The 27251-nt window shown below is 43.0% G+C and overlaps 1 protein-coding gene and 1 long non-coding RNA gene across 2 annotated transcripts in view; one reads left to right on the forward strand and one right to left on the reverse strand.

The window, feature by feature from the left end:
- EXTL1 (exostosin like glycosyltransferase 1) overlaps positions 1-27251 on the reverse strand; it is a 73657-nt gene that overhangs the window by 26458 nt on the left and 19948 nt on the right. The window lies entirely within an intron of this gene.
- LOC308483219 overlaps positions 4208-27251 on the forward strand; it is a 33545-nt gene continuing 10501 nt past the window's right edge. The window contains exons 1-2 of the long non-coding RNA XR_013989610.1: positions 4208-4553; positions 23735-23896. This is a non-coding gene — a long non-coding RNA (uncharacterized lncRNA). The remainder of the gene's footprint in view (positions 4554-23734; positions 23897-27251) is intronic.

A 27251-nucleotide genomic window follows, 5' to 3' on the forward strand; every position in this document is an offset into this window, starting at 1 on the left:
TTCCACACAGCCCTGCTAAGAGTGCCGAGTTTCCCTCACCACACACATACAAATATCCTAAGTAGTGTTAGGGAGGGAGGTGGGGGGGCAACAGAGGAGCTTTGTACATGGAAGGATTTCCCACAGGATATGTGCATAGTTATACTTCATGGCTTCTCTTCCAGGCCCAGGGCTGCTTAGCTTGTGAATGAGAGCGAGCGCATTCTTACACATGGCTTCAAGCAGCTCCTGCTTCAGACAGGTTTGTAATGCAAATGTAAAGCCTGCATATTGGACAGAAATGCTCGTTCACATTACAAGGGCCTGACTTAATTTTCCCACTGGGTTTGGGCTGGCCCTGTTATTAGGCAAAAGGAGGTTGTCACCTGGGAAAGCCAAGTAACATGAAAGGGCTGCAAATAGTTATTTATCTGTTTATTATTGTCATTGTTTGAATCTCAGGAAGAGGTGTTTGTGGGATTTTCTGCATCAGGTGAAAAAATAACTGGGCCAGTCAGCCTTGGTACTTGACTAGAGGTTGGGAAGCCACCATTTGCTGCTCTGCCTGGGCAAAATGCCCTGATTTGGCTCTGTCCTGGGCACAGAATCACCCAGAGGGTGCTTTCTACCATAAACAATATAGTTTGTTTTCTATAAACGTACCCTGCAGGTTATCTGTTTAGGGTGCCAGCAATTTCTTTTAATATACCCCAAGCAGTTTGCAATTCCAGAGTGTTAGTTAAGTAGATTCATTTATTACATATAATGGATCTCAGGGAAAATGCAATAGAGGACTAAATGGTGTGAATTAACAGTATAATAGTGATAAATGTCTCCTTCCATGAGGGAAGCATTATTCTGCATTTCATGGAAAATATATTTTTCACACGCACACATTTATTTTTTACAAGGGCTGTGTAGCCCCTTCTTCCAAGGAAGAATACCAAGGCAAGGGGAAGTCCAGATGGGGCCCAACCATTGACCAGAAATGGAGCTTGCTTCCCCACTCCCTGACAACAAAAGCACTCTGCTCCAACGGCCAATTGCCCTGGGACTGCAGAACTGAAGAGAAATATGCTCTGGCCACAGCCATTGGCCAGGGGACCAAGGGCTGGTTGGGAGCTGCTCCCTTTGCCTCCTAGGAAGAACATCAAGGTAAGGAAGAGACCAATTTGGTCCCATCCATCAGCCAAAGAAGGAGCAACTAAAAGAAGCTTTCTTCTCCCACTCTCTACCAAAAAAGAACACTTGGGCTCAAGTAGGATGTGCAGAGAATTCTGATGGAAATGAATTTGCCAATGTTCGCTTATGCATCCCACATCTGGATCGGAAATCAATCCAGTGAATATAATCAGTTTGTTGTTGTTGCTTTCGGTCCAAAATGATACATAATTGATTATGTCCACTCCCCCTTTGCATTACATTTCCTTAGCATTAAAACATATGGAGTGGAAATTACAACACAATTTACACATTCGTTCATTCATATTACATATTTGTTCATATAATGTCCTACCCTCCCAAAGGAGCCCATGATGTCAATTATGTAATTATGTAAATTACACAAGTTATGTAATCTCATCGCAGCGGGCAGCAAGATGAATAACAGAGTTTTTGGCAGAAGATGAACCGCTCTAGAACAGAAACGGTGGCACATGTGATAAATATGGGATGGAAAACACCCCTAGCCCTGGGACTACAGAGTTGAAGTTTTAATGGTGTGGCTTGACACATGGATGCACATATGTGTCCTGGGAAAGCCAAGTGCTCAGCCTGCAGGGACTGGAGAAGTAAAGGCACGCTTAGTGTATCAGAGCTGTGGAGCCACCCTCCTAACACTGGTGTTGCTGCTGCTTGGCTGGACAGGGACAGAGAAGGGTTGTGGCAAGGTCTGGGCCATGCAGCTGCACCAGTGGAACAACCAATCAGGCGCTCCTGTTGGTGCACCTGCATGGCCCAAACCTTACCAGCATGCCACCCTTCCTCTCCCTTGTCCAGGTGCTGTGGGAAAACTCCACACCACTGTTAGAAGTAGGTCTGAGACCTTCAAAATAAAATCTGAACAAAATTGGTGAAGCAGCAAAGAATTAATTGATTGCAAAAGTGTTCTTGCAAGAGTGGGTGTCCAAAAGTAGCAGACACAAGCTTATATCCCCTACACCCGAAGCGCAGGTCCCTCCCTTGTCTCCCCCTTGGGTGGTTTCTACAAAGTTTACAGCCTATCATGACCACCTAATTACCCTACTAACATTATTCATTATTTCCCTTATTTGGTCTATTTCCTTTGCAACTACATGCTAAGCCAAACAAAAATACCTGGAGATAAGTGTGAATTGATCTCTATACTTGCTGACGCTTGTCTACTTATCACACCCACGTTCTGACCACTACCAGGTGTCAGCAAGATGCCTACTTCTCTGAGATTGCCCAGCATCCTTGTACAATGCAACATTATGCCTGAAGCTTTCCAGTAACTATGGTCTTGAGCAAAGCAACATCATAGCCGTGGCCTTGTGGCTTTTATATGAAAAGCAACATTTTCATTTCTTACACCATTACTCTAATTTTGGCAGCTACCACCCTTGATTACCTTTGGTCCATGTTTCTTATGTTTTTACACATTGACTCAAGTGATAAAGCCACATCCCAATCACTAGTGGGTGTAAACGAGTTCCATATCAGCGAAGCATACAATAAACAGCATTTCAGTTGCAAAAGGCCCTTATCTATGAGCATCCTAACCACAAGCTTTTCTAAAGGTACGCCCTATGAGCGAGTCTGTGATTACTTAGCCGTTTGCGACCTTATAGTCTTTTGAAAAAGCACGTTCTTATACCTCACAACCACCAAGACAAAAGCCATGGAAAACACAGGTGAGCAGCAGCGACACCAATGTTGGTAAGACACCTCTGTCACACCACACAAGTTGCTGCCAGGTTGCACGGCTTGGGTTTTTCATCTCAGTCTTGAGCTGGCCATGCTGTTGTTGTTGCACTCTCAGGATCTGGATTATTATACTGTCATCATCCCCTGTTAGCCATGGCTTTAGATCCCTATGTATAAATCCAGGCTGATGATGAGGCCTGCACTGCAGTCCACTCACCTGGAGTCTTCATCAGCCCTTCAAACCAGGAAGAAGAACAAGGAAACTAGTCTATCTGTTGGGCAAGTCAATGTCTTCTAAACATCTTCCCCAGTGCATAAAGGGCTCTGTTGGGAATGTTCCTGGTTCCTACCACAGCCTGATTTTGGGAAGCCTGGAACCTGGCAGCAACCACCATGCTCCATGAAACACCCAGAGATGAAAGAAGCCTCTGTGCAAACTTCACAGTGAGAGAGGTAAATTCACTGCAGGCTGCCTGTGTAACCACAGCGGAAAATCCAATATTTACATTTGCTCTGGACACACCATCTTGTGTTCCAAACTTGTGCTCCACCAACAAGCAGCACAGTGGGGCAGGAAGAACAAAGGGGCCAGTGTGGGGCACGGCGCCACGTTGAATAGTACTCTTGGCTTTCAAGCAGGAGGCCAGCTCCCCTCACACACAAAACACTGAGGGGAGTGCAAGGCTGAACAGATTGTTGGGTTATAAAGTTCTCCAACCATTCCCACCCAGCCTCACCCTTAAGAAACTATGGATCTTTAAAAAAAAACCAACCCTCTACCAGTCTGCAGTTTCATAGCATAATACAAAATCTACTTGCTTGTGTACATATCTTGGGTTGTTTCTTAAAAGCCACAATAGTTTCCTTAGCAGCAAAACTGACGACATTCATTGGACCGCCATCTTATTCTGACTGTGCTTCTGGTTTAGGATCTGTTCATGCGTGTGTGGGCTTGTTTCACTTTAATGAGGGATGGAAGAGAATTTTGTCTAGTCCACAATTACAGAGAGTTTCAGCTCATTTTGACATTTCTCTCTACTTCTTTTTTAAAAATCACTTATACTAAAACTGAAATAAAATTTTGCACAAACTTTAAATTGTGTAAAATTGCAGATTTTTCGAATTCAATACTTGTCAAAAACACCTCCACTGTTAGAGGCAATATGTTTCTGAACACCAGTCTCTGGAAACCACAGAAGGGGAGAGTGCTGTTGAGCTCAGGTCCATCTTGTGAGCTTCCCAAGGGCATCTGGTTGGCCACTGTGAGAACAGGATGCTGGACTAAAAAGGCCACTGGACTGATTCAGCAAGATCTTTGCATGTTCTTAAAGTGAACTGACCTGACTCACAGTTCCCAAACTTAAAGCTGGATTAGAACACAGTTATCAATCAAAGTGCACATGCCTCTGAACTCTGGGAATCGAAACTCTGTGAGGGGAATAGGAGGCCTCCTCACAACTCTCAGCACCCTTAACAAACCACAGCTCCCAGAATGCTTTGTGGGATGAATGTCTATGATTGCTTTAAAGGCATGGTGTGAACGTGGCCCTGCCCTAAGCATGCAGCAGCAAAAAAGGCCCCCACACTAGCCACTTCAGGCTGTGAGCGACTAAATGACTTCTGATGTTCAAAAGGTTGTTTTTTTTTAAGAATGGACTGAGTCAGCGCTGGAGCCCTTGGACTGCCTTGTAAGTACTTCTGTTTCTTTATTTTATATTTGCGTTTCTACACAGACCCTAAGGATCCCTCCTTTTAAAATCCACACAGAAGCATGTACAATCGGGATGAACGTGACCAAAATGGCCAGTCCATCCCTAATCTCACCACAGCGAGGAGGACTACAGTCAGGTGCCTTTTTGGCCTGTTTTCTATGTGCTGCTAACAGATTATGGGCAACTTCAAGGCCCCTCTTGCTCTCCCCTCTTAGGAGTTCCTTCTCTTTAAATCAGATTTAGGCCCAGCAGCATTCAAACAGAGGATGCCATCGGTAAAGTAGGAGACAGTGCCCACCACCCTGTTAACTATTCTGATATCTGCACCTCTAGCTTGTTAAAATGTTAAGGGAAATGTGTGGCACCTGAAAAGGTTTTTTAGAAGAACCCTATTCTCTCCACAGAGCGCCTGTTCTCATAGCAATATTAACAACCAATTTGCTTTCCCAGAGAACTCTGGGAATTGTAGCTCTCTGAGGGGAATCGGAGGCCTCCTAACAGCTCTCAGCACCCTTAACAAACTACAGTTCCCAGGATTCTTGGGGGGGAGGCATGACTGTGGTATGATAGTGCCTTAAATGTATGGTGTGAAGATGGCTTTACACACATGTAAGCAGCATGAGTTTCTCTTGAGTCACAAACCTACACCTACAAAAATGGCCCTGAGAAATGGCGCAAGTTACAAGTGACTGCCGGCAGACCTTACGGCAGTACCAGTGGAGCCCTGGGCAGGAGCAGAAAGACGTCTCTGTGGCCAGAATGCCCCTTTGCTGAACCAACGTCAAGCTGTTGGCGGGTATCCAGCAGTCTCTACAGCTGCCAGTTCTTTGGCCGACATACCACACCAGAGTGATCCCGAAAGCACTCCACAGTTGGCAGGCCTGACGCGATATTTCTTTTGGAGCAGTTCCTTTGCTTGTTGGCTGGCACTAACAGCTCACAGCCTTTCCAAGCCTGCTAAAAGGGGCTGAAATCTGTGTTTGCTCCGTGGAACATCCTGTGTTTGGGGAAAAGGACCATCAATAAAGTCCCTCCTTTAAGGAGCTGTGCTCTGAACCTCTGTCCCACAAAGGCCCCAGCAGATTTGCTGAACATTTTAGCATAGTAATGTATGTGTGTGACAGTGTGTGATGAACAGCAGCATTTATTTATGTTATTTATAAAAGTATTTATATACCGCCCTTTCATAAAAATATCAGGGCAGTGTACAGCAATATAATTTTATTTTTTTTAGAAAACAAAACTTTAAACCCTGGCCTGGTAATATGCTTTGGCCTCTGCCTTTGGTCAGCGAGTCAAAGCAGTTATATATCCCGGCCTCATCTTGCCCCCAACCAATTCAACAAAAAAGGAGTGGCAGCGGAAAGCTGACTTCTCCCCTCCTTGCCATAAAGAATACAAAGATGTTACTAAGAACCAGTGCCTGAGTTTTGTTTATACTCACAGTCCATCAGTAAAACTAGATCAAAAGTTGCACTACACTTTGGAACCCCCTGCCTATTGACACCAGGCAGGCACCTTCCCTCTGCTTTCTTATGGCACCTGGTTAAACATTTTTGCGTAGGCAAGCCTACCCAGGCATGTAGAAGTTATGTGCATTTTATTTATTTTTAGCTACTGTTGATTTTAATCTTTTGAATACTGGACAGCTGAATCTTAATTCAGCACGTCAGAGGGCACTAACATTCACTAACCACTCTTCTTGACACCTGCTTGCTGCTCACTCACACAGACATTGCAAGGACACCACAGTGCATTATCTCAATTGAGACCTGTTGGGGGCTGTATTCTAGTAAAGCAGGAGGGGCCAGAAGCCAAAGTGGGCAAGGCCAGAGAACATGGTGAAAATGAGGCACGCACACACAGACAACGTGTTATGAGGGTTTTTTTTGGTGGAGAGGTAGTCTGTATGCCTTGTCTCCCTTCTGATTCCTGAAATAGCCAAGCTAGCTTCCTAGTGAGGCAATTGCCTAAGTAAGGGGCCATTAAGGGAATAAAGGAAGCAGAAAATGGGTTGAGGGCTCCTCCCTCAACTGGTTGGTAGTTAGAAAAAGAAGGATGAGAGCTGAGAGTGGAGTGATGTGAGCCAGAAGCAAAGCAGCAAGCTAGGAAGCAAGAGAGTCAGAGCAATGCTTGGTTTCTATTTGAATCCTTCTTGGTGTGTTAATGCTGTGAACCCTCCATTGTAGGCTCAAACTGTAGATATGTGTAAATAAACCTTATATTGTAAAAACACCACTGTCTGCACTCAACCTCATTCCAAAGGAAACACAAACTCTAGTTAATTCCACCTGGAACCCCAGGAATCTCACACTGCTCGGAGATTGGGGTGGCATGCAACAGTACTTTATAACATAGCTTCTCAGGCCCAGGAGGAATTAATACTCTTGTCACACAACTACAATATTTGCTTAACAGAATGCATTCTGCCTCCCAACCCCTGCCCTTTCAAACGGAGACAATGATTCATATTGATGGCACCCAGTATAAATGAAGAAACAGGTATGGACAGATAAGCCTTTTTCCATACTGTGTCACTGACTCGATTATAGTTGTCGTCCATCCCATGTTTTGCAGATTTAAAAAATGAATGAAAACTCCACATTTAAACTGCATGCATTTAACTTGCATTTTATCTGTGTGCTTCCCCTAAAATGTTCTGCTTTTCAGTACATTTCCCCCCAAAAAAATTCCTCAAAAAATACAGTTTTGTGCACCCTCCCCCAATGAAATTGCATCATATAATTCAGAGAAGTGTATAGTCTGTGTGACAGCTGCGTTCTGATCCACATATAAATCCATTGCTGACAAATTAGATCGGTTCGCTTTAAAATGCAGACCAAACACATTTCACCTCCATTTCTGTGAAGAAACAGCTCAGCTGCTCCTGCCATCAGCATGCGAGACTAGGAGGGATTTCTGCAAGACCCAACATCCCTGAGGAGTGTCCTTCCCTGACTTGTACTTGTAATAATCTGTGGCCTAATTCGAGGTCTCGTTGAGCAAAGGTAGCTGTGGACAGAAGTAGCTGGGCCAGCCTCACTTTTCATGCATTTTAACAGAATAGGAAAGGACCTGAAAAGAACTTAAATTCTTTCCCAACCGTCACAGGCCCCAAGGAAACAACAAGGATGTAGGCCGCTGTTTGTTTGACTGTTCCTTTAAAACAAAAAGTACAGAAAAGGAGCGGAAGAGGTGAAACCTCTGTTCTGGCTAGCTGTAGAAGCACCAATGCAACTAGGTGAAGTTTTGCTCAGAGGCAGGTCTGAGAGAGCAGACATTCTTAAACTAAGAGCACAGAGCCTTGATGGATCAGGCCAGTGGTCCATCAAGTCCAGCATCCTGCTCTCACAGTAGCCAGCAAATGCCTGTAGGAAACCTGCAAGCATGAGCTGAGAAAATCCTTTTGTCTGTCCTGAATCTACTGCAATTTTATTGGGCACCCTCAAATTCTAGAATATTTTTTTTTTTTTAAATATTTATTAGGGTTTAGAATAGAAATAGATATAACAAACAATATAACATATGTCTTAACATAATTTCACATTATTCTTTGGACTTCCTCACATCTCCCGCTCCCACTTTCATCATTATAACTTTTTGCCAGCAATTTATCATCTTATTTGCATTCTTATGTCCCATCTGCATATTTATAATCTTGTAATTCTCAAAAAAGTTTGTATTTTCTCAATCTCACTTATTATCTTAAATCATCTAATTTAGTGGTGCTCAATTGTTTATGATCTAGCATCCTGCTTAACATTCACTCAAATTACAATATTTTTGTAAATAAATCTTGAATTTCTTCCAGTCCTCCTCCATCTTCTCCTCTCCCAGGTCACGGATTCTGCCGGTCATCTCGGCCAGTTCCATATAGTCTATCAGTTGCATCTGCCATTCTTCCAGTGTGGGTAGATCTTGAGCTTTCCAGTGCTTTGCGAGAAGTATTCTTGCTGCTGTTGTTGCGTACATAAAAAATGTCCAGTCCTTCTTTACCACCCCTTTGCCGACAATACCCAAAAGAAAGGCCTCTGGTTTCTTTGTGAAGGTATACTTAAATACCTTTTTCAGTTCATTATAAATCATTTCCCAGAACGCCTTCACTTTAGGGCAGGTCCACCAGAGGTGGAAGAATGTTCCTTCACTCTCTTTACATTTCCAACACTTATTATCAGGCAGGTGGTATATTTTTGCAAGTTTGACTGGGGTCATATACCATCTATATATCATTTTCATTACATTTTCTTTCAAAGCATTGCATGCAGTAAAATTCAACCCAGTACTCCACAACCTTTCCCAGTCCTCAAACATGATATTATACCCAATGTCCTGCGCCCACCTTATCATAACTGATTTAACCATTTCATCTTGTGTATTCCATTTTAACAGCAAGTTATACATCCTTGAAAGTACCTTAGACTTTGGTTCTAACAGTTCTGTTTCTAGTTTCGATTTCTCCACCTGGAACCCTAGTTTCTTGTCATTTTTAAAAACTTCTTTAATCTGAGCGTAATGTAACCAGTCTCGCACTTTATCCTTCATTTTCTCCAAACTCTGCAATTTCCAGTTGTCTCCATCTTTTTCTAGTATTTCCCAATATTTTGGCCATTTAGCCTCCATATTGGGTCTTTTTCGGGCCTTAGCTTCCAAAGGTGAAAGCCACCTTGGAGTTTTATTTTCCAGCAAGTCTTTATATTTTGTCCAGACATTAAACAGTGATTTTCTGACAATATGGTTCTTGAAGGCCTTATTGACTTTAACCTTGTCGTACCGTAAGTATGCATGCCATCCAAAAGTATTGTTAAACCCTTCCAAATCCAACACGTCAGTGTCTTCAAGAAGTAGCCAGTCTTTTAGCCAGCAGAACGCTGCAGCCTCATAGTACAGCTTTAGATCTGGCAGGGCAAAGCCCCCTCTTTCTTTCGCATCAGTTAATATCTTAAACTTAATTCTGGGCTTTTTGCCCTGCCAGACAAACTTAGAAATATCTCTCTGCCACTTCTGAAAGCACTCCGTCTTATCCAAAACCTGAAGTGTTTGAAACAAAAACAACATCTTTGGCAATACATTCATCTTGATAGCAGCAATTCGGCCTAACAAAGAAAGTTTCAATTTTGTCCAACTGTCTAAATCTCTCTTAATTTCTGCCCAACACTTTTCATAGTTGTCCTTAAATAGGCTTAAATTTTTTGCTGTTATGTTTACCCCTAGGTACTTTACTTTTTTAACCACATTTAGTTCTGTCTCTTTCTGAAACCGTTCTGACTCTGTGTCTGTCAAATTTTTCCCCAAAACCTTAGTTTTCTGTTTATTTAATTTAAATCCCGCCACCCGACCAAAGTCATGAATCAGTTGTAATGCTCTTTTCGTACTAGACTCTGGCTCCTGCAGGGTCAAAACCAGGTCATCTGCAAAAGCTTTTAGTTTATATTGTTTCTGTCCGACCTGAATTCCTTCCACCAACCGGTCCCCTCTGATCATATTCAATAGCACTTCCAGAACCGAAATAAATAACAAAGGGGAAATAGGGCAGCCTTGTCGTGTTCCTTTTTCAATTTTAAACTCTTCTGTAACCACATTGTTAACTATCAGTTTAGCTTTCTGCTCTGAATATATCGCCTCAATCCCATTCTCAAAACCCCGTCCCACTCCCATTTCTTTTAGGTTTCCCTTCATAAATTTCCAGGAAATGTTGTCAAAGGCCTTCTCCGCGTCTATAAAAATTAAGACTGCTTTTGTGTTTATATCTGTTTGCAAAAGTTCCAGAATGTCAATAATGTTCCTTGTATTAGCAAACAAATGTCTACCTGGGAGAAAGCCTGCCTGGTCCTTGTGAATTACTTCATTTAAAACTTTTTTAAGTCTACTTGCCAAAATGTCTGCAAATATTTTGTAATCCACATTTAAAAGAGAGATGGGACGATAGTTCTTAAGTTGTGTCTTTTCAGCTTCCGACTTTGGTATCAATGTGATAAACGCTTCCTTCCACGACTCCGGCGCCCTCTTCCCCTCCATAATTTCGTTGCTGACCTCCATCAAAGGTTGTATCAAGTAATCTTTTAGTGTCTTATAGTACTTGGAGGTCAGCCCATCTGGCCCTGGAGATTTGCCCAATTGCATGTTCTGAATGGCCTGTTCGATCTCTTGTCGTGTTATTTTACAGTTCAGGATTGTCCTGTTTTCCTGTGACAATTTTGGTAATCCATTTTTTCCCAAAAATTGTTTAATCTCAGCCTCGTCTTGCGGCCCTTGAGTGTATAATTTCTTAAAATATCTCTGGAAACACTTTCTAATGTCCACAGGATTCTGGATATTTCTTCCTTCAATCTCCAAGTTTGTAACTGTATTTAATCTTTGTCTTTTCTTCAACTGCCAAGCTAGCAGTTTTCCACATTTGTTCGCCGATTCAAACGTTTTTTGTTTCATTAATTTAACCTTCCACTCTATTTCCTGGTTTATCAATTTAGAATATTGTGCTTGATAGAGTTTAATTTCTCTCAAAGTTGGCTGTGACTTAGGGTTTAATCTTAACTTCTTCTCTAATTCTTTTATTTTGTCCAGAATCTTGTCTTTTCTCTCATTTTGTATCCTTTTCTTTACTGCATTCTGTTGTATCAAGAATCCCCTCATAACGGCTTTGCTTGCGTCCCAGACGATTCTTTTTTCCACCGTGGTGTTCATATTTATCTCAAAATAGTCCTTCAAAGCTTTTTGGGCCTTCTTGGTAATCTCCTGATCTCTAAGCAAGTTGTCATTCATCTTCCATCTAAAAGAGCCGGTTGGTAACAGTGTCATATCCATCTTTACTGCATTGTGGTCGGAGCAGATCTTTGGGCAGATTTCCACTTTTCTAGCCTTAGGTGCCAGACCTCTAGATATCCATATTTGGTCGATTCTTGTCCAGGTCAGTTGGGCTTCAGAAAAGAATGTTCCTTCTCTTCCCAGGGGGTTCTTTGTCCTCCAGATGTCAATCAAATCCATATTGTCTGTCATTTCAAAAAAAGTTTTAGGTAGTCTGCCGTCTTTTGTAACATTTTGACTTTGTGACTTGTCCATGTTGGTTGATACGACCCCATTCATGTCTCCCATCATAATGATGTTGTTATAGTCCAGATAATCCAGCATAGTCTCATGCAACTTCCTGTAGAATTCCGATTTCCCTTCGTTTGGTGCGTAGATTCCTAGTATCAAAAGCTTCTCTCCTTGGTGTTGTATCTCAATTGCCAAAATTCTTCCATGTTCATCTTTAAATAAGAATTTGGGTGACAGGCTCTCTTTCGCATATATCACCACACCTCTCTTCTTTACTCGGTCCGAAGATATAAATTCCTGGCCCAGTCTTGTTTATTAACACTTTTCTGTGGAGCCTTGTCACATGTGTTTCCTGTAAACAAATAATGTCCAATTGTTTTTTTAATATATGAAATATTTTCTTCCTTTTTTCCGGAATGTTACAGCCATTTATATTCCAGCTCAAAAGTTGCAGAGACATCCTGAATAAATCTGGTTATTTTTCTAGGGGTGGTATCTTATTCACAGGATCTTCAGGTTCCACAGGTGCCGGTACTGCCGGTGCTCCAGGCCCAGGGGGTAGTTCAATTCCTTTTTGAAGGTCCTCTCCGTATGTAGACAGAAATTTGTCTCTATCTTCCAGTGTTCTGATTTTAACCTTCTTCCCTCTAAAGGTAAAGGATATTCCTTGGGGGAATTCCCACCTAAAAGCAATTGAGTTGCTCCTTAATAGTTTGACAAGTTCAAAATAGGCGGATCTAAGGTCCAACAGTTGTCTAGGAATATCTTTGTAAATTTCAATTCTTCTATCCAGAATGTCCAGTGACTTTCCGTAGTGTAGGCCCAAAATCTTATCCCTTTCCTCCTTTGATCTCAATGTTATCAGGCAATCTCTGGGCCTCTCCTTCTTTGTAAATCTTCCAAGCCTGAAAGCTGACACAATTTTAAAGTCCTTTTCCTCTAAATTCCAAAACTTGGAGAATTCTTTAGTTAAGAACTCAGCTAGGTTGCCTCCTTCTGCTTCTTGTACCGACCTAATCCTTAGATTATTCTCACGGTTTCGCAGTTCTATCATAGAAAGATAAATCTGATGTTCACCTACTTGTTTGCAGAGTGGTCTTACCTCTTGTTCTAAATTTTCAAGTTTTTGACTAGTGTCCTCAGCCAATTTCCGATTTTCTGCTGTGGCCTCCGTCAACTGTCCAATTGCCTGTGTGTTCTGTGCAACTTGTCCAGTTAATTTATTTAAACATTCTGTATTTTGATCAATCTTAGCTGTTTGCTCATCTGCTTTCTTATCCAAAGCTTCCACTTTCTTATCCAAAGATTCCAATTTTTCATAGATTTTCTCTAGAATAGAAGCAGATGATCCTGAGGCCATATCTTCCAATTGTAGCTGCTCTGTTTCTCCCTCCCTTGCCTGTGGCAGAACAGCTTCTTCTACTTCTGAAGGCAGAGTAGGTACCGATGATCTACGTATCTGCGAGGCTGAGGTTAGGGTTGTCAAAGTTGCTTGTCTAGTTCTTCCCCTTCTTCTTGTGCCACTCATTCCAACGTTATCTAACAGTCAAGGTCACGCTGAGTTATTCCCTTGGGAAAACAGAGGCCCAGAGAGAACAGGAGGCCGAGAAAGAGAAAGTAATTGTAAAGTCACTGTTGTAAATCTCGGATCCTCTAGAGGGAGCTTAAGATGTCTTTAGGGAAGAATTCTAATGAAATTAGAGTCTAATTTAGTGTCCAAGAACCTTCAAATACAAATATTTAGCAGAGTTGATATTAACAGTCACTTTGTTTCAACCAGTGCTTACTGGTATTTCAAACTGTGTTTCAAAATAGCAAGTCCAAATACCCTCAGATTGTTGCAAGTTCAGATACACAATAGCCAAAACTACAGAGCTGACAGCTCAGTCTCTCATGCAGCTCAGGCAGCTCCAGACCCTGGGTTTCTCTTTCCAATTGTAATTCCAATAGAAGACAGGTAAAAAGATGCCAATAAGAGATGCAAAATCATAAGCTTAAAGTCTTTACTTTGTTTAGCAAATTCAGTGGGTGCTCAGATCAATAAGGTTGAAAGTTCTTTTTAAGCCTCCACTCCTCCAGCTCTTTGCTTTTTAAAGTTCAATAGCAGCGGAAGACGGACTTCCTGTTTCCACGTCTCTCCGCTTTCAGCCAAGTTCAATATTTTGATTTCCACTTTTAGTCTCAAATTTAAGATATTCAGTCTTTACTCACAAGTAAGTTGTAGCTTTCTTCCGAATCAAGAATTTGCAGGAAAAGGGATCAGCGCTCACCGGCAGCAGCAGCGCGGCTTCGCTCCGCAGATCGCGAAACGGCTCACAGCGCCGCAACCCCCCTCCACGTTCCGGAGCCCCTTACGGGGTTCCTTTACCGTTTAGAAGGTTGCTTCTGGCGCCCACCGAGCCTCAAGACCACAGGCTCTTGCTGCCTGTGGGTTTCCGAAGTGGGTCTCCGCTTCGCCGTAGCGGACGACCCTTTTCTGCGGAGCCTCCTCCTCGCTAATGGAAGAGGACCGCCATTGCCGTTCGCGCCGCCCCCGGAAGTCCCAAATTCTAGAATAAAGGGAGTCCTCTCAGGCACTTTAGGCTGATTGACATTAGACCCTCCAAGCGTCCCTATTTTTCAGAGCCAGCTCCAGATTTACAGAAGCCGCTCTGGTTTCTAATGTGATCTTGGAATGTCCCGCTTTTTCTTAGGATGTCCCAATTTTCATAAAAGAAATGTTAAAGGCTATGGAATTATCTGAACCCTGAGCCAAGAAGATAAGTAACTATATAACCTTTAGAAGACAACTGAAGGCAGCCCTTTATAGGGAAGTTTTTAAATGTGTAATGCTTTATTATGTTTTTATATATGTTGGAAGCTGCCCAGAGTGGCTGGGGCAACCCAACAAAATTGTTGTTGTTAATGTTTTGCCATGAGAGCAATTTTACCTTTACAAGACCCTCTTCATGCTGCCAGTGCTTTCTCTGGGTGGTATTCCACTTAAGTTTTACTCATGTTCATTGATTTCAACGGGTCTACTCTGAGTAAAACTCAGTTGACTACCACCCTCTGTTCTTGCTCCCATGTACTTCACTCAAAGTAGAGGCTTTATAGCTTACTGTAGGTTACAAAACCCAAACCTATGAGGCACAGGAACCGTAAGCAAAACTCACATACCCAAAAATATTTGGAGCCTATATCAAATTACAGATAGGAGCAGATGGTTGTGCAAGTTAAGAGCAGATGGAATCTGCAGGAGTAATGTGGATATTTAAGCATGCCCACAGCTCAGTATGTGCTTTTGCTTTAGTGGAACTGTATATTTCGCTCCAAATCCTATTTTGGTCAGAATCTGGCAGTAACTGTAATTATGACATTGCTGCAAAGTGAAAAAGTAAGGCAGTAAATGAGCTTAGACAGAGCTAGTCCCAATGGGGAGCAGAGGTGATGAGTGTAGGCAGATAATCTTTTTGACTGCTTTTTTTGCTCACTTTTTCTGAACTGCTTTGTTGGGACAGACAGGTGGAGGGGTATCATCTGAAAGCTGAGAGGGTGTAGACCTGGAAGACCAGTGTTCAAATCCTCATTCAGTCATGAAGCTCAATGGGTGATCCCAGGCTAGTCACTCACTCTCAGCCTGACCCACCTCACATGGTTGATTATGAGGATAAACTGAGGAATCACAGACGCCGCCTTGAGCACCTTGGAGGAAAGGTGGAGTGTATATATAATAAAAATAAAGGGGCACACTTTATTTGGGGAACCTGCATGCAAACATCTAAAGCCCTTCTCCCTGCCGATTCCTGGCCCAGAGGAACAGCATACTAAAAGAGCACTGTTTTGTTCTCTCTCTCTCTTTTTTAAAAAGCTTGTCTACTGTCTTCCTTTCTAGCTTCACAGCATTGTCAATGTCAAACTTAGAATTATTGCAAATTCTGACCAAAGTAGAATTTGGGGTGAAACATGCCATCCTGCAAAATTCGAAGTGCAATCTGGAGTTAGGAGCATGCTTAAACATTCCCATTACTCCACAGGTTCCATCTGCTCTTATTTGCACAGCCAACTGTTCCTATCTGCGAAGTCATGCAAGACCCAAATCTTCTTGGATATGTGTCTACTTCACCAGCAGTCACTGTGCACCATGGGCTTCATAGTCTATGGCAGCTTTGTCAGCAGCTATTATGCACCAAACCCTCACAGACCTATTTGCATGCCCAGTAGCCAATGTCCCGCTGAGAAGAATGGCAAAGACCACCATGTTTCAAGCCTTCATAGTTCATGAATGAATGTGGACCTACAGAAATGAGCATGGCTGCAGGGTGAAGGTACAGCCAAGAGGCAGGGCAAGACTTGGGGAAGCTGGGACTGAGGTGAAGATCTCAAGGTGGGAAAAAAGAGAGGATGCAAGGAGACAGGTGGGGCAAAGCCAGATGGAAGGGGGAATTGGGGCCAGAGTTTGCTCACCCAGTCAGCAACAGCCTGTGTTTGTAGACACAGATCCACCCTTACTGTTACTATTTTGTGTTCATCCTGCTAGCTGATCCGAATCAGAACCCAAGTTCTGAACAACTAGTAATAGTAAAAGATTTCCTATAAATATTCTTAGTGCAGCATAAGTACAAAGGCTCCCTCTTTACTTGTGCTTTGATGGAACCTGTTTGTTAATACAGTTCCTTGGACAAGAGGAGGTGAATGTGGGATGTTTAAAGCTTTTCCCCTCTTTGACAGATCAACCCCTGACAGTAGTTGCACTGTTAGGCAAAGTTCACCCTGGAAAATTGGGTGGGGCTGCTGCCCAAATACGATTGCTCTTCTAGCAGCTGTCACAGACCACCCCCACCCTGCCAACCCAGGAAACTGCCTCACCATGGTAATGGAGCATGGGGTCACCAGCTGTGAAACTGACCTGCAGTAGATGCAGGACAGATCAAACAACAAGAATCCTGCATCTTCCACAAGCTCTAGTGATGGCTGTGGCTTTAAGAGAAAAGGACTAGACAAATTCATGGAGGATTATGGGTGGCTATTTGTCACGATTGCTTCAGTGGAACTTCCATGCCGAGAAGCATTGCTTTCATGCCCTGTATACAAATTTCTGGGAGCCTACGTAGACAGCAATTATTGGAAGCAGAATTCCCCTGGATCCTTGTCCTGGTACAGCAGAACATTTCTTGTGTTCTTATACAACTAAGTTATGCACTCATGCAGAGGAAGATTGCATGTCTGAATACTTATCGTGGAGAAAAGAGGAAGAGGGGAATCACCTGTGCATAGAAAGAAAGTGGCACCATGGAGGAAAATTTGGGGCAATGGATTCTAATTATATATATTCTTATAAGACTGGGAGCAGGAGAGGGCCAAATGGATCTAGGAGTAGTGCTAGAAATTGCTTTGGTCTTAGCACAGTTGCCACGTATTTCTCTTTAGTTAGTGAGACTGGCTGATGGCTCTCGATAGCTGGCCTTTCTCAAAGACTAGGAACTACATCTCCCTCCCCACCCACCACCAAAGGATGAAGTGATCTAAATGTCTCTGTGTGAAAAAATACAAAAATTTGAGAGGGGGGGGTCTGAGAGTTGAGTTTGGCTCTGTCAGCATCTTATGGTACCAGCTGGAGTGCATGCGGGTGATCTGCTGGAGAGCTTATCCGATGCTTCCATCCATGCTCAACTAGTATATTTGTAAATCAACCCAAATATTGCTAAGCACCAACAAGCCTCAAGGGACCTCTTTCCAAAGGAAAAGAAACTATCCTCTGTCCCAAAAAGCATCTCACTGCTTGGAGAAGTGGGGTAGGCATAACAATATAATGTGGCACTATGATTACAGAACACCCAGGAGGGTTGATAATGCATACAAAAGTAAATAAAAATGGGTCATGGAAGCCAAGTGAGTGCCAGTTCTCGTTTTCACTGTTTCTACACTTACAGGCACATGGGAGAAAGGCCTTGTGCCCCAGTGTGCCCCACACTCTTGGGCAGGGATGGCTGCCCCTATGCTGCAAAGCACGCTTTAACTAGTACCCCATCAGGTATCTTTGTGCCATTAGACTGTTTTCCCAACAGTGAGGTATGGCTGCTTCTGATCATTTAATAACAAAGCAGAATTGATGCCGCTGACAGGGCAGGTGTGTGCATGTGCATGAGACAGAAGCAAAGAAACAGTCTGTGCAGAGACATGGGGCGGAGGTGTCACTGTTTGCAATTGCCTTGTGAGAAATGCAAGGGGACCATTCCACATCTAACCCTTTGTCTGCACATATCATCTCCCCAGTAGAAATGGGTGAAGCTGTCAGTTTCAGTTTCTCCCCGTTTTCTGTATTTTCCAATCTTAAATTCAGTTCTCCGCATTAGTTTGCAATTAAAAAGAAAAAGTCCTCGTGAAATTTCATCAGCATTTTACTACAAATTTCTCATAATATACAATGCCTGTGTGCCATTTTGCCTGATATACACGTTTTGTGGAAAACCCTTTCTCCTAATATAACACATTTTTTGTACACTGTTTTATGCACTCTTTGCCCTAGTGTGTGCACTTCTATACATATTTGGCTGGATTACAAAATTTGGAGAAGGGCAAATTTAGAAAGGTGGCTGTGTTTCCATTTGTGCTTTGTTTCAGAAGGTACAAATTAGGTCGATTCAGTTTTAAGTGCAAACTAAATCAAATTTCTCCTCCATCCCTAATTCCACCAGGCATATTTGTGTCATTAGAACATTTCCTCAGAGGTGAATTCCGACTGCTTTTCATCGTTTAATAGCAACGCAGAATTAATGGCACTGAGCAGGGGAGCATTAAATATAAACAACATTTCCAATAGCTATGAGAAAACATCAGGTTTGTGGAGAAACATGGGGGGAAGCCGCTATTTGAAATTGCTTTGGAGAATATGCAAGGGGGCTACTCCACCTTCAGCCCTTTGCCTACACACCTGTCCTTTCCCCAGCCACTTTCTGCAGGGGAAATACTCTGAAAGACAGAGGTCGGCAGGGAGGTGAAACTACTGTATACTGTGGGCATATGTTCAAAAGCACCAGATCTTCTCTCCCCACCACCCACAATTAAAATACTTGACTTGACCCTGCAAATCCTGGTCACTTGCAAGAAAGCTGAGGCTCAGCAGGGCATCCGAGTGCAATCTTCGATTTACAGCCGCTCTCCCTGGGTCATGCCCTGGCCCTCATGTGCTGGCAGATGTCTGAGCATGTGGGGCAACCTTCATAGCATCTTAGGACAGGAGTGGGGAGCAGTTTCCCAACCAAACATCATTAGTCATCATCATTAATTACCTGCCCTCCCTGTAAGCTTCTGAGGTACAAAATGCATATATAAGGGCAGAATGTGAAGGGGGGAACATAGATAACATACAAAAATGCATTATGGTAGGGGGAAATTGTTTGCAAAAGCTTGTGCATTGAAGAAACTACATTCAAAAATCTGTTTGTAAGGAAACATTCACACCAAAATGTGAATGAATTTTCATTAGGATTTTCCCCCCAAATATCTGCAGAAATGTGGAGAACTGAATTTATATTGGAAAAAAACTGAGAAACATAGAGAAGCAAAACTGACAGATTCATCCATCCCTAGTGTCCTCCCATTTCTGGAAGGAGGGCATATTTTGGGCAAGAGTGACAGAAGTCAAGACCAAAGTCGCAGGGAATGTAGCCAGCCTGTGTATCTTACTGTAGTTTAGCCTCAAGCTTACTGTACAAGCAAGCAAGGGACTGTGGTACTTCAGGATGCAGGTATGGGAGTGGGATACCTGGATCACTTTGTGGTTGTAATTTGCTACCAGATGTGTGTTTTATAGTAATGTTTTATTGTTTTTCTCTACTTGGATCATGCACCAGTTTGCAGTTTTGAACTGAAATGAGTACAGAAATAGTTTAATTAATAAACAAAAATTTAAAATGACAGCACTCCTCAGTGTAAACCAACACTGTGTCCTCCAGATGTTGGACTACAACTCCCAACAGCCCCTATCAGCATGGTATACTGCCCTCCCTCTGTAGACCTTGTGTTATTGTCAAGTTTACCTAGGGAAGCATTTGAACATGCAAATCTAATCTAACCCCTTCCCAGGTCCTCGAGAATGCAGTCCCATAACGACGGCACCATGCACTACCCCTGCACCCCTTTATCAGCCTATTCTCTGCACTCACTTAGGGTACGGTTGGCACTGGTTTCCCCAGGGCCATCACAGCCACCCTCCTCCAAATCAAACTCTAATGGCCATGCAAACGATTGCACACCTCTGAAAGAAATAAAAAACAAATTGCAGATTGCTGAAGGGGAGAAAACATAATACTGGGGAAATGGCGTTATTTATTATTTTGTCACAGAAGCGAAGTGGGAACATGGCGTTTTGCTAACTCAGGTGGGGATTCTCTGACCCGGCAAATTCCTTTGTTGTACATGATGGATGGATCCCTGTCAGTGCTGAAACCTGATTATGTCAGGGGAAGAGTCTGTAAAAAAAAAACCCACGAAAGAGGAGGGGCGGGGGGAGAGAGAAAGAGGAAAATAAGGACAATTCCTAAGCGGTAAGGCTTGTATCCAGCTATGTTTTACTCAGAGTAGCCCCACTGACCTACATTAGCAATGTTCATTAATTTGAGTAGTCCAGTTCTGAGCAGGACTAGCATTGGATATAACCACGATGCTGCAATCCACTTACCTGGGAGAAAGCCCCACTGAGTAAAATGGGACCTACTTCTGAGTAGACATGGGTAGGATTGCAGCCTAAGAAAGGGAAAGGGTCGTGACTTTTGTAGTCCTGTGCATGCTTACTTAGATGCAAGACCCACTGAATTCCACAGAACTTGCTCTCGGGGAATTGAGCATACAATATGCACCCTATATCACTTTCTGAACGGTTCACCTTGGACTTTGGGAAGTTTACAGTATCATACCATTTCCCAAAAGGACTGTAGGTTTTGGGGGGTTTGGGGGGGGGATAGAGACTGGGTTGCAGTTCCACCTCAATCCTCATCAGTACTTTCTGGTGTTAAATTGAACTGGGGGAAACCAGTGTGCTCACCCCTGGAATGCGGCCCTCATAAGGTTCTCTCTGAGAGATGCGGCCCTCACGGTGAAAGGGTTCCTTATCCCTGGGATGCAAGATGGGAGAGGCATTTTGGCTCAACTCTGGTTTGTACAGCAAGTGAGAAGAATCTGCATCAGTGTGTTCTAGTGATAGGAAGAATCTCATGGGTATGAGAATAGAAGCATTAAGAAAAAAAGAAGTATTCCCATTTTTCACCTGTGAGATGCTGCAGGGTATATGGACAGCCACACCACACCTCACAGGTTGTGTCTAGCAACAGAGGAAACCTGTTTTTCAAAGTTAGGAAATAATTTGTGTGTCACATACGCAAAGAAATATACGGATATTGTTGTTCAGTAGGAGCCTTTAAGCTGCAAAAGCCAGTTAAAACTCGATTAACCTGGCATGACTTCAAACTACTTAAGAAAGCTAATTTGGTCGGTTTTTCACAGGACAGAGATGTTGCAAAGTGATGCATATCCGGTTTGGGAATATTCACATTTTCTGCATGGCTGCCTCGTCATGTGAAAAAAATGGTGGCAGAAGAGACCATAGGCCTTGTGGGTAGGGGACGTCAGACAGTTCTAGTGAAAACAGAAAAGGAAGTGGAAATTGCTGTAGGTTGCATGTTCATATGTGGTCAAGAATGGAAATCGGAGAAAGGAATATGACTGGCATTCGTTCACACAGGTTTTTTTGGTCAGGTCCACAAAAGATATGTAATTAATGGCTTTTTTCATGCTGTTTGGATGTTTCCTTTGCTTTAAATAGTTACATAACTTGTGTTAAATAGCAGTGAGCAAGACAAACAATGAAGTTTTTGGCTGAACTCTGCATGGTTCAGAAGCCCCAATTTAGTGCAATTCAACATGAACATATCATATAACACCAATTCTGTTGCAACTACAATGGCTGCTTGTATGTTTCCAAGCTCAGTTCAAAGTGCTGGGGTTTTTTTATGTATAAAGCTATTTACAGCTCAGGAACCCAAAATCTTCCAGAATGCCTATCCCAGTATAGGTAAAAAGGTACCTTTATCTCAGTACTGTATGAAACATACCCAGGCCCTTGAATCTTCCTCTCAGGTCCTGGAGGGTGGTGACAAGGGAGAGGGCCCTTTCAGTTGTGGCTCCCCATCTATGAAAGGCTCTCCCCAGTAAGATGCACCTGGCACCTTCATTCACATACAGTGGTACCTCGGGTTAAGAACTTAATTCGTTCTGGAGGACCGTTCTTAACCTGAAACTGTTCTTAACCTGAGGTACCACTTTAGCTAACGGGGCCTCCCGCTGCCACCGCACCACTGCTGTGCGATTTCTGTTCTCATCCTGAAGCAAAGTTCTTAACCTGAGGTACTATTTCTGGGTTAGCGGAGTCTGTAATCTGAAGCGTCTGTAACCCGAGGTAGCACTGTAGTTTCAGTTTCAGGTTTTTGATAAAGATTATGTTGTTTTGTTACTAGTGCTGCCAAAGTGTCCTGTGGCTGTTACGGAGGTTTTTTTGTTCTGATTTTATGGTATAATGTATTTACATCTGCGATGTCAATCACTGGAAGCCTTTGGGTAACAAGTAACTAATCCCTGTCTTCTTACATTCCTATTTGTAGGTCAGGAGATGTGTGGGGCTCTTGAGCATCCCTCATCAGGGTCCCTGCCCAAACCCTACCAGCTCTTTTAATCCAGGCCCTATCAAACAAAGCTGGATCTACACATGCAGGAGAATGAGATAGTATAGTCCTAACGTGGCAGAACTGTCTGTACCACTTCAGACTGCAGAAATAGAACCACATTTACCCTGCATGTAAAAAATAAATAAATCCTAGGACAAGAGAAGGAGAAGGACTGGACTAGAATCTTTCTTCCAGATGCGCTAGACTACTTATTTGCTTGCAGGGAAATTATTTGTTTATCGTACATTATGAGAGAGCATAAAAAATGGTATCTGCTTTACAAAGCAGGACTCTACCATCTCACTCTACTGTGAATACAGATCTGGCCTTAGCCACAAACTCAGTGGATGGTTGTAGGGTAGACAACCCACTGTTATCTCAGTTTCAGCCTCTCCAAATAAACAGAAAGGATAATAATACTGAATCAAAGCAACAAGAGGGAGCAAACAGCTGTAAAAGGCATGTAAGATAAGTTTTAAAACAGCTGTCCAGAAATCCTGTATCCTTTATTCCCAATGCATTTCACACTTTGCTTTTTAACTTTACAATGAAGCAGATGAGCTTCTGCTCATCTGTAAACACTGATTCGGTGTTTAAAATAACCTGAAGCTCTTACCAGCCAGAAAGCTTGTGTTGACAGTGTAAATCACAAGAGTTGCATATCCTCTAAAATTTCGCTTAAGAAAATAGGGGCACTCATATATGTGTAACTCTCTTATTCTTACACAAAGATTTACTACTTCAGAACACACACACGAGTGCACACTGAAATTAGCTCTCGTATCATTGTGTGTTAGTTAACTAATGTTATTCAGTTTGCATTTATCTGGAGAAGTCAAACCATAACCTCTGGTTTGCACATGACACTAAAACAAACCATGGCTTAGCTCTAGCTGGTGCAGCAGCAGCAGCTTGACCAGGGGAGGAGCTGAGCGAGTGTGATTTTTGCCCTCCCCCCAACTTGCTCGTTCATACTGAGCCCTGATTTAATTTAGTGTTAGGCCTATATATGTGAACAAAGTGTGCATATTTGATGTAGGTATTTCCAAGGTTTCAAGGGCTTACGCCCTTCAAACGTAATTCTGTGCTACACATAGAGGGAGATCATATCGACTTCATGGCATAATGCAATCCAGGTTCCCCCACCTTCCCGCCCTCCCTATGAGGAGGCTCAGATGCATTAAGACGCAGACTGGGAATCAAGAAACCCCCATCTCAGAAATATCTAGTTCTGGGCCAACAGGTCAGTCTCGTTTAATCAGAACTCGCTTTCTCTCTGCCTGGAGATTAGTGGCTCTTGATTTGATCCAGCCTGCCTCCTTGCAGAGCAGGCTGCGTATATCCTAGAGCAAATCTATTGGAAGTGATGTTTTCATTAGAAAGCCATATGGCGGGCTCTTAACTACGATTCTGTGCTTTCTGCAGGTGGTCAGACAGAAGGTAGGCAAATCTGCCTGGTTTCTCCTTTCCGAGAGACCGGCTGCCACGGAAATGATACCCACGCCTGCATCTGCAAGCGAGGCCCGATTAGCAGGAAGAAGACTCACCAGGGACTCTTCAGAAATAACTCGCTCCTTCCCCTCACTGGTAATTCCAGAAGACTTCCACCCCCAATAGTCATGTCCCCAGTCATTTGCCCCAGCTGCACTGCCCTGCCAATGACCAGAGCGAGGCTTTCTGTCCCTTTGGGATCCCCTGTGAGGTTTGCAGCACCCTTATCATGCTCTGCAGGCAAACTGCTGAATCCTCTTTAGCACAAGAAAGCCATGCCCTTTGCAGGACAAAGGGCTACCAGCTACAGCTGCCACCTGACTTTCAGGAAGGGCTGTAGCTCAGGGGTAGAGCAGAAAGTCCGCAGTTCAACCCCTGGCATCTCCATGAAGGGCTCGGAAAGGTTGTTAGCTGAAAACCCTGGAGAGCCACTGCCTACTCAGTGTAGACCATACTGAGCTAGATGGACCAATGGTCTGACTCTGTACAAGACAGCTTCCTGTTATCCTCATATCAAGGAGAGGGGAATTTGCAGCCTGGAGTTAGGGATGGGGAAGAAATTTCAGTCAGTTCATATTTAAATATGAACCTACCTAATTTGCTCTTCCTGAAACAACACACAAACCGAAACACAGTTGTCCTTCAAAATTCAGACTTCTCCAGATTTTGCAGTGCAGTTCTCCAGGCCAAGTGGTGTGTACAAAAATGCATATACTAGGGTAAAGTGTGCACAACAACTTATATTGTAGGGAAAATAGCTGTACTGAAAAGTGCATTGTATTAGGGAAAACAGCTTTGCAAAAATGTGTGTGTCAGGAGAAATTTGCACTAAAGCAATGGTGGATTTTCATGAAGTTGTTATTATTGTTGTTGTTGTTGTTGTTGTTGTTGTTATTGCAACTTATGGAAATATGAAGAACAAAATTTAAGATTGGAAATATAAGAAACTGAGAGAATCTGAAACTAACAGAATCACCCGTCCCTACCTGGAGTCTGTGCGGAAGGGTGTGGAACGTGTGGCAGTAGCTGTGGCCTTCAGTCAGCAGGGAAAGAGACCTGGATAACGTTGTCAAGACTGGGTGGCTGCCATTTTAGCACACAAGAGGATGTGTGGAGGGGGGTGTTCAGCAGCGGCACATGGGAGTGAGGCTCAGACATGGGGAGTTCTGAGTAGCGGTTCAGACCTAGAATGGGAAGCTGGCAGTTTGGGGAGGTGCTGGCATTGATGGACATTTGGGCAGGCAAGATATAATGGGTGTTCAGCGGCACATTCAGGGAGTGTATCATCTGTGTATACATGTACAAAAACAGTGTAGCTGTACACTCAAATAGTAATTTGTATGTAATGATCAGCGCATGTCCTGTTTGTGTACCTGTGTGCATAATAGCTAAGCTGGGCTAATGAACGGCTGTTATACATGTCTGGAAATAAGAAATAAGAGCTCCGTGCAAAGTGCGCACAGCCCTACTTAGAGCCTGAAACCACCTGAGATTATATCAACAATATAAGCTTATATTGGTTTCATTTCACCTTATTTTTATTTTTTATGATTTGATTTATAAGCACAATGAACACAACACACACACACACACACACACACACACACACACACTTATTTACCACATACCGGCTTCTTTAACATATTTTTGCAGTGCTGTTCAGCACCCTTGTGTCACCCCGCTACCCTCCTCTTGCTCTTTGGTACCATTTTTCTTCTTCTTTGCCCTCACTGTCCTTGGCCTCACTTGCTCTTGTTGCCATCCCATCCGATTGACAAAATCACATGGTCTGCCACTGCCAATGGTGTGACGATACTCTGAGTAACGTGATCCCACCACTTTACGCTCATATGGAAAATCTGGTAGGTTGTTATTGCTAAACAGACTAAACAGCAGCAAGGGCAAGTGAGGGCAAGGACAAAGTTTAAATAGAATGCCAAGAAACAGTAGTTAAAGAAAGAAAAGAGCACCCAAACAAAGCAAATGTTCAGCAGGGTTTGGGGCAGGGGCTTCTCTGAATGTGTCTATTTCAAAGTGTGGGTATTTCACTATTTCAAAGTGAGTATCCTTGGTGCAAACTTTGCACAAAGTCCACCAGCTGATGCACACGGAAATGAGGGACGTGTGATAAATGGAGTTTTAAAGCGAGAATTAGTGGCCACACAGTACTTGAAAAGCCTCACCAGCAAAGAAAAGGGCATTGCTCATTTTGATGCTGTTGATCTGGCAACTGTTTGATGACATATGTACTACATTAACAAACGGCATCTCTGTTCCCATCGTAGCATCACCGAGTGTCTCAGCTCTTGGCAAGACAATCGCTCATCTCCTCTTTGCAATGATGCGTCTTTGCCTCCTCTTGGGCCTTTCATGCAAAGATACACAGATATGAAAAATGCACTGCCAGGCGTGCTTGGGCCTAATGTACTGAGATGTGAATCAAGATGCAGATGTTTTCATTAATGAGTGCATCCATTTTCTCGGCATTCCTACAGTACCTCTGCAGACATTTTCTTCTAGGGTCCAGAGGGGAAATGCCTTAAGGTGTTTTTTTTTAATTAAAAAAACCTAAGAATAGCTCTAAGGACCAAAGGGGCTCTTGGAGCCAATGAAAGGACACCTCCAGATTTCTCAGATTGGTGGTTTCAATGGCAGTGTTAGCACATCACACAAAAGCGTTGTTTTGTGCAACCTGCAATAGCAGGAACAAGCCACAGCAGGCCTTAGACTCAAGCACTCTCCTTCCTCTCTTCTGCTCCCAAATGGCTGAGGGTGGCAGACTAAGTAGGTGTATTAATGTTCTGTGGCTGCTTCCAACAAGTCCTATGAGGAAAGGCTGAAGGAACAGGACATATGTGGCCTGAAGAAGAGAAGACTGAAAGGGAACATGAGAACACTCTGCAAATGTTCAGCCAGAAGAGGGCAAATACATGTTTTTTGCTGCCCCAAGGTGGAGATGGCCAAATCTGTCCATTTCGCTTTCCCTCAGTTCCTAATTTTTCCACGCTTTAACTTCAGTTCTCCACATAAGTTTGCATACAAAATCACAGAATCATAGAGTCATATTTTTTTAAAAGAAACTCCTCATGAAAAATCAGTGCAAATGTCTCCTAATATGATGCGAGTTTAGTGGTGGGAATTTCTCCTATACATTTTTGCATGCAATTTTGCCCAAAACATTTTGGTAAAACCATTTCTCTTCATCTAAGACATTTTTGTTTGTTATTTTCACTCATATAGATGCACTTTGCACTAATATATGCAGTTCTATACACATAATACTTGGCTGGAGAACTGCACTGCAAATTTTGGAGAAGTGCAAATTTCTAAAGATGGCTGTGTTTCGGGAAGTGCAAATTACATAAATTCAAATTTGATTGCGAATTGAATTGAATTTCTCCCCTAGTTGCACAAAATGCGCAGATTTCTAAAAAGCTACCGCCAGAGGCAA

This window comes from Podarcis pityusensis (assembly GCF_964106645.2).
Source record: "Podarcis pityusensis genome assembly, chromosome: 8".
Lineage (NCBI taxonomy): Eukaryota > Metazoa > Chordata > Lepidosauria > Squamata > Lacertidae > Podarcis > Podarcis pityusensis.